This window comes from Phyllostomus hastatus, unplaced genomic scaffold (assembly GCF_019186645.2).
Source record: "Phyllostomus hastatus isolate PE091 unplaced genomic scaffold, TTU_PhHast_1.1 phas_contig_312, whole genome shotgun sequence".
NCBI classification, from domain to species: domain Eukaryota; kingdom Metazoa; phylum Chordata; class Mammalia; order Chiroptera; family Phyllostomidae; genus Phyllostomus; species Phyllostomus hastatus.
In genome coordinates this window covers 231557-243876 of record NW_025333849.1, presented here as the reverse complement: position 1 = coordinate 243876, position 12320 = coordinate 231557, and the positions used below count along the sequence as shown (strand labels likewise).

The following is a 12320-nucleotide window of genomic DNA, read 5'->3' as shown; positions in this document are numbered from 1 at the left end:
GATCTCCTAATTTGCATGCATTAGGATTGTCCTCTTTGTGGGTTATGTGAACTATTGTATTTGGGTCCTGATTGCTATTGGCCCATTCACTGGTGGGAACTTCCCTTTGTCTGGCTAAGAGGCTCAGCCTCTACCATCCTAAAATGCTATTCTATAGGTGCTGGCAGAGCAAAGAAAAACAACACAAGAACACCACCAAAAAAAACAACCCCTCCCCAATCAGCACAGAAATATCAACAATAAGAGAGCAAAGAATATTAAAAGTGAAAAGAGAAATGGTAGTAGAGAAAGGGAAAAAGGAAAGATCAAGAGGACCAAAGGAAAGAAAAGTGATTATAAGAGGAGAAAGGGGAAGAGAACTACTACTCAACATTGAATTAAAAGAGGAAAATGGGAAAAAGGAAACAGAAAAAGTAACAAATAATAAAAGGAGAGAAGAAGGAAACAGTAATCAAAGATAAGAGTAGAATAAGATATATGAAAGAAAAATTACAGCACCAAAAATAAAAGAAAAAATAGATTAAAAAATAAAAAGGCTATAAAAAAGAAAAAATAGCTGATATAATGAGAAAAGTGCCAAATGTATTTGTCTTAGCACAGTTTATATCTTGCCTTCTGGTTTCACCCTTTGGTTACCGCTCTGATGTCTGAGTCTGGTGTAAGCCAATGTCAGGTGCTGTCCACATTTGGCCCTCAGCTGCCTTTTTGAAGCTACTGGCAATCCATAGTTTGAGGCTGATTCCTTCAGGCTTGGCTGCTACCAGGGTTGGTCAACCTGCTCTGCAAAGCTGGCTTTTTCAGCACTGGGTCCAGGAATGTGTCTGTAAGTGTTCCAAATCACTACAGAAACCACCTCTGCCTTTCTCTGCCTCCTGGCCTGCTGTTAATCTTAGACTAGTCACAGATCCAACTACTTCTGAGAGGGCTTCTGGTGGGAACAGGGAACTGTAATTTCTGGATCTCCAATGGCAGGTGCCTTTTAGACCTCAGGGAAGATGGTGGGTGTGTCCCCTCTCCCCCAGGCCACTAGTGTGAGTTTGTGTGGGATTATTTCCCTGTACTCGGCAGGGTGGGGCCCCTAATAGGCTTCCAGAGCTCAGATTTTGGGTATGGCATTGGGAGGGTGTTTCTGTGGCTTTTGTGTGAGGTGGAAGCACCAGTCTGTTTCCAGGATAGTGTATAGATTGGCTGCACCCTACCACTAATCTCTTGACCACTGGAGTCTGTTTATGTTGCTATCTTCTCATCAAGGGTTAGGCTGCAGGATGGAAGAAAAGAAAACAAACAAACAAAACAGAACACCAAGGCAGAGTAAAACTGAAAAAAGAAGAAAAACGTTGCTGCGTGGAGGCAACAGTATTTCAGAGGTTGTGGCCAGGGGAATTCCAGAGGTTAGGGGGAGTGGTATCCCACAGGGTAAGGTAATTGATTTTCGACTTGGAAGGACTAGCTCTTCTCAAGAAAGATGGGTGCTGTGTAGCCCAGGTATATCCAGGCCCCAAAATCCCACAGCCATTCTCCCAAGACTCTCTCCTGAGCCTCCCACTCCAGAGTCTCCTCGCTCAACTACTATCTGCACCACTCTCATATGCATCACCCTCCCTTTGTTGGAGCCCAGGGTGTGTAGCCACAAACATGTAACCTGTGTCTTACTCCTTTATGAGAAAAAAAAAAGATTTTTTTTCAGTGGTTTCGTCTCTCCCTAGAGCAGAGAGCCCCCATGGTGCAGACTCCTTGATCTCCTCATCTGGGTGCTCTAGGAACATTCTTTTTGTGGGTTGTGTGGGCTTCTGTTTTATTTGGGACCTGATTTTTCATTGGCCAATTTGTTGGTAGGAACTTTTCTCCATCTGGCTGACAAAGGGGTCTCAACCGCTACCATTCCCACCTCTGCCTTGAAAGGGCTTCTAGGTGAGGGTTGGATCCCCAGTCAGGGCATGTACAAGAGGCCACTTAATGACTCTTCTCTCTCACACCAATGCAAGTCCAGGCACAGAGGCAATACTGCAAATTTCACAAAATGATTCCCATCCAAATCTGCATTGCCAGAAGTACTGGGCTGGGTGACAGCTGTGGCAGCAGCAGCTCCCCCAGGAGAGCCTTAAAATATAGGAAACTATATTTTAAAATCTGTTTCCTGTCAATTGCTTGTTTGTAGAAATATTTGCGTATGTTGCTCTTTTATGCTGAGACCTTGCTGAACTTTCTTAGGAGTAGTGAAAGCAGCCCTATTGGCCTTGTTTCCAGTCTTAGAGAGAAAGCATCCAGTCTTTTACCAGATGATGTTATTTAGCAGAAGATCTTTACAAATATTCTTCATTGACTTGAGGAAGTTCCCTTCTATTCCCAGTTTTCAGATAATATCATGAATGGGATATTGAATTTTGTTACTTTTTGGTATTTACTGCTGTGATTATGTGGTTTTTCTTATTTACCCCATTTTTGAATATTGAACCAGCCTTGAATGCTTGGAGCAAAACTTATTTGGTCATGTAGTATGCTTCTTTTTACTTATTGCTCAATTATATTTGCTAATATTTTTAAAGTAGTTTTACAACTTTATTTTTGAGAGAAATTGATCTGTAGTTTTGTACTGTCCTTGATATTCATATTAGGATAATGCTGTCCTCATAAAATTAGTTGAAAGTTGTTCTCTCTTCTGTTTTCTGGAAGATATTGTGTGTAAGTGGTATTGATTCTTCTTTTTTTAATGCTTGGTAGAATTCTCTAGCAAAAGCATCTGGGCCTGGAGATTTCTCTTTTGGGGTGTTTTATATTACAGATTTAGTTTCTTTAATAGTTATAGTACTATATAAATTATCTCTATTATTATATTGGGTGAATTATAATATTTTTGTTTTTCTAGTATTTAATCCATTTTTTCTCGTCAGACTTATATATGTAGAGTTGTTTGTACCATTTTCTTATCAGTTCGATGTTTGTAGGATGTATATAAATCCCTGTTTGGTCATTTTTCTGCCTTCTCTCTTAATTCTTGTTCATTGTTGCTAGAGGTTTGTCAATTTTATTGTTCTTTTCAACTGGCTTCTTTTATCATAGATTTTTAAAAAGATTTTATTTATTTATTTTTAGAGAAGGAAGGGAGGGGGATAGAGAGAGAGAGAGAAACATCAATGTGCGGTTGCTGGGGGTCATGGCCTGCAACCCAGGCATGTACCCTGACTGGGAATCAAACCTGCGACACTTTGGTTTACAGCCCGTGCTCAATCCACTGAGCTATGCCAGCCAGGGCTAGATTTTTCTTCATTGTTTATTTGTTTCAATTATATTGACTTCTGCTTTTTATTTTTCCTTCTGTCTCAGTTGGGTTTGTTGTGCTCGTTTATAGTTTCTTAACATAAGATCATAGACTATTGATTTGAGATATTTTGTCTTTGCTAGTGTAAGCATTTAGTGATACAGATTTTTTTCTCAGCACTGCTTTAGATCTATTGTACAAATTGTTTATCAGGTCACTAAACAAATCCCTAATTTATATTTTTTAGTAACTATATTGATTTCAGACAAAGTATACTTCAAAACATGGAAGATTACCAAGGATAGAGGAACATTACATACTGGCAAATGGGTCAGTTCTCTAAGAAGGCATAACAGTTCTAAACATTTATGCACCTAATGACAGAGCTTCAAAATACATGAGGCAAAAAACTGATAGTGCCAGAAGGAGAAATAGGCAATCCACTATTAGAGTTTGAGCCTTAAACTGCTCTGTCAGTATAAATAGATCAAGAAGGCAAACAATCAGTGAGTGTGAATATAGCATGAACAACACTGTCAATCCACCTGTATCACTGACATGTAGAGACTAATCCAACAGCAGAATACACATTCTTCTCAAGTATACATGAGACATTCACCAAAATAAACACCTTTTAGGCCGTAAAAACACACTTTAACATATTTATAGGTATAGAAATTAGAAGTCAAGTATAGACAGATAGCTAGAGTACTCCCTAATATTTGGAAAAAACACACTTCTAGGTAATATATGGCTCAGATAGTTCACCAGAGAAATTTAAAAAAAATTTAAATAAAAATAAATTTGTGAGATATACCTAAAGCAGTACTCAGAGGTTAGTTTATAGCAGTAAGTGTACATAATAGAAAACAAGAAAGATCCAAAAAAATAACCTAAGTTTCCACCTTACAAAACTAGAGAAAGGTAAAAAAATTAAATTTAAAACAAGCAGCAAAATGGCCCAGCAATTCCACTTCTGGAAACATGTTCTAAGAAACGTAAAACACTGATTTGAAAGAATATATACACTCCTGTGTTCACTGCAACATTATTTGCAATAACCAGGATTTGGAAGCAGCCCCAGTGCCCATCAGTAGATGAGTGGATAAAAAAGGCTGTGTTGTATTTACATAATGGAATACTACTTGACTGTAAAAAAGAAGGAAATCTTACTTTTCCCCACAGCATGGATAGACCTGGAGACTATTATGCTAAGTGCTGAAATAAGCCAGTCATAGAAAGACAAGTACCATATGATTTTACTTATGTGTGAACAAAATAAACTAACAAAGTGGAGACAGCCTCATGGATATGGGGAACAGACTGACAGCTGTCAGAGGGGAGGGGATGGAGCTGAGTGAGAATGGTGAAGGATTTAAGCAAAGGAAAAAAAAGGAAAGACTCATGGACACAGACAATAGTATGGTGATTACCAGAGGGAGAAGGGAATGGGTGGATGTGCAAAAGGGTAAAGGGGATAAATGGTGATGGCAGGAAACTTGACTTGGGGTGGTGAACACACAATATAATGTACAGATGATGTATTGTAGAATTCTACAATTCTAAATGTATACCTAAAACCTGTATCATCTTATTAACCAATATAATCCCAGTAAATTCAACTAAAATAAATATATATTTTAAAAATTAGAGTAGAAATCACTAAAATTGAAAATAGATAAATAATAGATAAAAGTTTAGAAAAACAAGACAAGTTATTTGAAAAGATCAGTAAATTGATTAATCTTTTGCCAGGCTAACAAAGAGAAAAAAAGAAAGACACAAGTTACCAATATCAAATATGAAAGAGGAGTCATTGCTTCTGGTCTCATAGACACTAAATGTATAAGAGAACACTACAAACAACTCTATGCCCATAAATTTGATTATTTGGATAAAACAGACCAATTACTTGCAAAAAAACTTGCAGATGTACTCATGATGAAATATACGAGGTCTGAAAAAGTCCAGCCATTGTTAATATAAATGAGAACCATTTGTGTGACATCAGTGTAAACTGGCAGCCAAGGAGAGTGGACTGTCATGTGCATGCATGAACAATGATGACTTCACTGTACTTACTAGTCAGTGGGGGCAGTAGATGCTGTGGAGTCAGGCTGTCGCATTCAAAATGACTGAGCAAGTAGAGCAACAAATCTGCATCACATTTTGCATTAAAGCTTGAACATTTTTTTATGGAAACTATTCCAATGATTAAGATGGCTGCAGCTATAGGCAGCTGGTGATTGGCAGTGTTGTCACAACAATGTGCTCACTCATGCATCACGTCTCATGCTGAATGTTTTGGCAAAACATCAAATCACCCAGGTGACTCAGCCCCCCTCCAGCCCATATTTGGCACCCTGTGACTTCTGTTTTTTCCTCAAAACTAAAGTCACCTTTGAAAGGGAAGAGATTTCAGACCATCAGTGAGATTCTGGAAAATATGACCTGGCAGCTCAGGAAAATACAATGAGGTAGCTGATGGTGATTGGGAGAACTGTGTGAGGTCCCAAGGTGCCTACTTTGAAGGGGACTGAGGCATCATTGTCCTGTGTACAATGTTTCTTGTATCTTCTCCAATAAATGCATCTTTTTTATATTGCATGGCTGGATATCTTCTGGACAGACCTCGTATAACTTCAGTAGTCCTTATCTATAAAAGAAACTGAATTTTGAATTTAAAAACCTTAAAAAGAATACCAGACCTAGATGTTTCACTAGTAAATTCTATAAAACTTTTAAGAAATAATACCAATTCTATACAATTGTCCCAGAAAGCAAAGAGTAGAGAACAGTTCACAACCATTTCATGAATCCATTATTAGTCTTATAATTATTGAGAAAACTAAAAGGAAAGAAAACTACAGATTAATATTTCTTGTGAATATAGATTCCCAAGTCTTTTATAAATGTTAGGAAACCAAATTCAGCAATATATAACATGGTAATATATCCAAATGGGTTTTATTCCAGAAATACAAGGCTGGTTCTACATTCATAAACTAATCAATGTGAATCATCACACTAGCAAACAATAAGAAATACTATGTGACCATATCAATAAAAAAATAAAAAACATTCCACTAAACTCACAACTTATGTGCTATAGACTACATGCTTTTGCCTCCTTCAGATTCATATGTTGTAATCCTAATCCCTAGTGTTTTTGTATTTGGAGGTGGGGCCTGTAGGAGGCGATTAGTTCATCATGAATAGGATTAGTGCCCTTGTAAATAAACCTGAGAGAGCTCATTCACCATTTATAGCATGTGAGGACACAGCCAGAACCATGAAGCAGGCCCTAGCTATATACTGAATTTATCAGCAGCTTTGTCTTGAACTGCCTAACCTCTAGAACTGTGAGAAGTAAGTGTTTCTTATTTATAAGCCACCCAGGCTGTGGCATTTCTGTAACAGCAGCCAGAATGGGCTAAGATATGGTTCATGGAAAAAAGAAAAACACTAAAAAAATTAGGAATACAAGAATATGACCTAACAAAGGTTATATATGAAAGATGTAATGCTAACATCATTCTTACTGTCAAGGGAACACTCTCTTGTAAGTTAGGGAATAAGGAAAGGATTTCATATATTTCTTATCACTTAGTCAATGTCTTAATGGAATTCTTAGTCCAAAACAAGGAAGTAGGGGAGCATACAGATTGAAAAGGAATAAACCCGCAAACATTCCTGGAAATAAACAAATATAGTAACTTCACAGAATTCAAAGTCAATTTATAAAAGTTACTGCTTTTCTGTATATCAGAAAAGAAAATTGGAACTTGAAATTTTGAAAAAAACAACAACAACAACCCGATCGCACTAAAAAGGAAGCACTTTGGGGTAAATCTAACAAAATACTAGATATGTACACAGAAAACTTGTAAAACAATGATGAAAAAATCAACATCTAAGTAATGAGCTATTTCATATTCATGGATTGGATAACTCACTTTTGTTAAGATGTCAGTTTTCTCAAACTTGATGTATAGATTCAAGGCAATCTCAGTCATGATCCCAGGAGGGTTTTAGTCAATACACTGATTCTGAAAATTATATGGAAAATCAAAGGACTTACAATAGCCAAAAAAAAAAAAAAAAAGAACAAAGGTAAAAGACCAATTTCCTAATTTTAAGGCATGTGATATTGGCAAAAGAATACACTTACTGTTCGGTGAAACAGAACAGATGATCCAGATAGACCCACTAATATAATCAAATGAATTTTGACAAAACTGCAAAGGCAATTCTATGGGGGAAAGGATAGCCTTTCATCAAATAGTGCTGCAATAATTGGATGTCCATATAATTAAAAAACTCACTTAGGCTTCATATCTTACACAGAAATTAACTCAAGATGGATCATAGACCTAAATGTAAAATTCTAAAGAAAAACTTGTAGAAGCTAAAAAAATAGGAGAAAATCTGCGTTGAAATGTTGATGGGTTTATCCACAGAACACCAAAAGATGATCCATGAAGGGAAAAACATTGCTATGTTGCTATGTTAGACTTTATTAAAAGGAAAACATTTGCTCTAAAAAGACACTGTTAAGAGAATGAAAACACAAGCCTTGGACTGAGAAAAAAATAATTTGCTAATCAAATACCTTTTAAGGGACTTATACTCAGAATATACAAAGAACTGTTAACATTCAACAGTAAGAGAGTGATGTCAGCAAAATAGTGGACTGGGATACTCCAGGCTTTCCTTATCCCATATAAACATTTTTTTTTTTTAAAAGTGAACCAACTTCATCAGACCTCTGGAGAAACAAGTGTTTATATTAACCAAACAAACACACAGTCGAGAGCCATCTTCAAAATGGTGGGAAAATTTTGTAGTGTTTACTCATCCCTACCCCATCACACCCCAGAACAATGGTGGTCTTGGACTTGACCAGGTGGCAGCCAAGTTCCCAGGTCCTACTGTGAACCAGATGGAGCAGAATATACCTTATTAGCAAGTTATCATATTCATCTGTGTGACCTCTGTGGGGGATACCTGAAGGACTGACTCAAAGTGCCTGTTTCATATAATACAGAATCCAGAAAGGAAAAGGAAGAAAGGCACAAGGCAGTCTACAAGTCCACAGATGCCTGGGGCATGAGTAGAAATCTGCAATAAGCCATCTAAGGCCCAGAGGAGAAGCTGGGGCAAGACTCTTAAAAATTAGCACATGCAGAAACAGCCAAGTCCTTGGGAAAATTTAGAAAGCCACCCACATGCCATGGCAAGACATTCTCAGAAAAGCCCTGAGATGATGTTAAACTTTTTCCTCAAGCCGATTTCTATGCTTAGAGCAAACCTAGGTAAGTGCTGAAGGAGTGCCCCTGAATAGAGCCAGTTTGCAAAGACTGGGAGAGGCAGTCTCCTCTTTTTTGTGTTGTTTCATTTTGGGGTTGTTTTGTTTGTTTTAGCTACTAATAGTCAAGGAAATCTATGTCAAAATATTACATGAATGTGAACTAAAGGAATAAAGACTTCAGGGATCATACTACAAGCAAATGACTTCGCAAAAATGGTTTGGAAAGTCTCAAAACAACACTACCTCTATAGCCTTCAACATTTTTTTTAAAGCAGTAAACCCTGGGAAAGGGAGAATTTTATTTCCAGAGTTAACACATTATAATAACCAAATACACAGTTTTGAACAAAAAGTCAAAAGGCATACAAAGAAACAGGAAAACATGTCTAATTGAAAGGAATAGAATACATTGATAGAAACAGTCACTAAGGAAGTACAGACACCAGGCTTACTGAACAACACTTTAAAATAATTGTCTCAAATATGAAGAGCTAAGAGGAAACCTGGAAAAAGAAAGAAACACCAGGAAAACAATACATGAATAAAATTAAGAGTACTGGAAAAAGAATGATGATAATAAAAAGGAACCAAACAAATTCTGCTGTTGAAAAATACAACTTCTAAAGTGAAAAGTATACCACTGGGCTTCAACAGCAGATAATCAGCAAGCAGAAAAAAGAATCAGTGAAATTTTAAATAGGATAATTGAAACTACTGAATCTGAGGCAGAGCACAAAGGAAAATGATTAAAGAAGACTAAGGAATTTGTAAAATACTATCAAAGAAACAATGAAAGCATAACAGGAGTCCCAAAAGGAGAAAAGAAAAAAGAGCAGAAAGTAATTTGAAAAATAATGGCTAAAACCTTTTGAAATGTGATGAATTTAATACATGAATCTACAAATCCAACAGACTTAATGAACCCCAAGGAGGAAAGCCCCGGAGAGACCCAAATGGAGGCACATAATCTGTCCAAAGAGAGAATGTGAAAGCAACAAGAGAAGTGACTAATACATACACAAGATACTCAATACAACTTTCTGCTGATTTCTTCCTCTGGAAGTTTGGAGACAAGAAAGTAGTTGGGTGATGTATGTAAAGTACTAACAGAAACTGTAAAGTAAAAATTCTATATAAAACTGTCCTTCAAAGTTGAGGGGGAAAATAATTCCCAGATAAAGAAAAACTGAGAAAGTTCTTTACCACTGGAGCTGCCCTATAAAAAAATGTTAAAGGGAGCCTTTTCTGGGTTGAAATGAAAAGGATGCAGGATAGTAACGTGGAGTCATATGAAGATATAAAAATCTCTAGCAAGGACAAACACATGGACAAGTACATAAGCCAATATTATTTTTTACAAAGTTTAATAGACAAATGCATAAAAGTGATTTTGAATCTATGTTCCTGGGCTCACAGTGTATACCGATATAATTTGTAACATCAGTAACAAAGGTAGGAATTGATGATAAATAAATAATAAAAATGAGCTTCCTGTTACCTTTTGTCACAACAAAACCATATTGGAATTTTGAAAAAGAAAATAATTTAATAATCAAACTAATAATCAAATTAATACCTAAAAGAATCCCTTTTCCATTAAAAAGTAAAAAGGTGGATGGAAAAAATTGAATTAAAGAGGTTAGTAAGTATGAAACTCTTGAGTCTGGAATATTAAAAAAATCAACAAAGGTAGGGAGAGGAACTGTATAGTTTTTTATGTGATTGGGGTTGATAAAACTTAAATTAGATTGTTACAATTTTATGATGTTGCATGTAATCTCCATAACTACAAAGAAAATATCTATAGAATATATACAAACAGAACTGAGAAGAGAACATGTATCAGTACAAAAATATCAACTAAAAACAAATGGAGGAAATGAGGGCAAAGAAGCTACAATACATGCCAAAAACCAATAGCAAAATGGTCAGAGTAATTCATTCCTTGTCAATAACTACTTTAAATGTAAGTGGATTAAATTATGTAGAAAACAGTGATGAGTAGAATGCATTAAAAAAGATGATCCAACTCTATGCTTACTATAAGATACTTATTTATATTTAAAGACACAAATAGTTTTAACATGAAGTATGGGAAAAACATATTCTGTGAAAATAGTAACCAAAAGACAGAAGGAGTAGCTATACAAATATCACACAAACTAGACTTTAAGTCAGATACTGTTAGGTGAGACAAAAAAGGACATTATATATTATAAAACAGGTCAAGTCACTATGAAGACATAACAATTATAAACATATGCACCAAACATCAGAGCTCCAAAATATATGAAGCAAACATTGACAGAGTTGAAGGAAGAAATTGACAGTTCTACAGTAATAGTTAATCACTTTAGTACCCCACTTTTACAATGAATTGAACAACCAGACAAAATAAAAGATGTGAACAACACTATAAAGCAACTGAACCTAACAGATATATAAAAGACTCCACCCAACTACAGCAGAATATACAGTTTTCCCATGTGTGCATTAATCATTCTCCAGGATAGGACACAGAATAACTCTTAATACATTTTAAAAGATTGAAATAATACGTATTACATGTTCCAATCATGATGAAACTAAGAAGTCAATAACAAAAGGAAAATGAGATGTCACAAATATGTGGAAAATAACCAAACACTAGTAAACAACCAATGAGTCAAATAACAAGGGAAATTAGCAAATACCCTGAGAAAATGAAAATGGAAACACAATATACCAAAACTTACAGGGTGTGGGAAAAGTAACATTAACATGGAAATTTGCAGTTGTAAACCCCTACATTAAACAAGAAGGAAGATCTCAAATTAATAATCTAACTTTATACCTTAAGGAACTAGAAAAATAACAATAAACTAAACCTAAATCTAGCTGAAAAAAGGAGGTAATATAGATTGGAAAAGAGGATAAAAAATAGAAAACAATGAAATCAATGACACTAAAAGTTGGTCTTTTGAAAAGAACAAAACTCACAAATCTCAGGTAGATTGAATAAGAAAAAAAGAGAAGACTCACATAACTAAAATTAGAAATAAAAGTGAGTATAGTACTATCAATTTCTGCAGAAGTAAAAGTAATTATGAGAATACTATGAGCAATTTCTACCAACAAATTGGAAAACCTAGTAAATGGACAACTTTTAGAAATATAAACTTTCAAAACTAAATACAAAGAAACAAAGTCTAAATAGATCTACTAGGAGTTTCTAGTGCCATTCTGCAATAAAAGGCATTAAAGTCCCTTGGAGAAGTGGCTGATTCTAAAGCTAAAGCATGGAACATAAAAGATGACTTTTGAGTAGCATGGAGTGATGGTGAGGAGCTATAGCAGCTCTGGGTGCAGGAGGCAGCAGACTCCATAGTGAAGAGTCAGGAGGGAGAGAACATCTAGAAGATGCAGGGCCTCAGGTTCTGGTGCCGTGCTGGCTGTTATGAGGATGGCCAAGCATCCCTGCAACAGGTGCACCAGTGCATTGAACAATGAGTGCCCTGAGGCTCTGCCTCAACTCTAGGCCCCTGTGCACCATTGCAATGACAAAGCCAAAGATTCAATAGATGCAAGGAATAAAGAGCTTCAGATAAAGTGGCAGCTGGGGTTGTATGGCCAAGTGTGTGGATGATCACATGAACCTCTTTCTAACCATGGCCAAGAAGATGAAGAATCTCTCAACCATTCAGAAATAGAAGTGTTTGCCCACTGGGACTCTATTTTAAAAGAAGAATGAGAATTTTGGCCTTTTAAGCA

At 36.1% G+C, this 12320-nt stretch overlaps 1 pseudogene; it reads left to right on the top strand.

Annotated features, from left to right (window-relative positions):
* Positions 1 to 8492: 8492 nt before the first annotated feature.
* On the top strand, positions 8493 to 12259 carry LOC123819443 (annotated as a pseudogene).
* Positions 12260 to 12320: the final 61 nt, after the last annotated feature.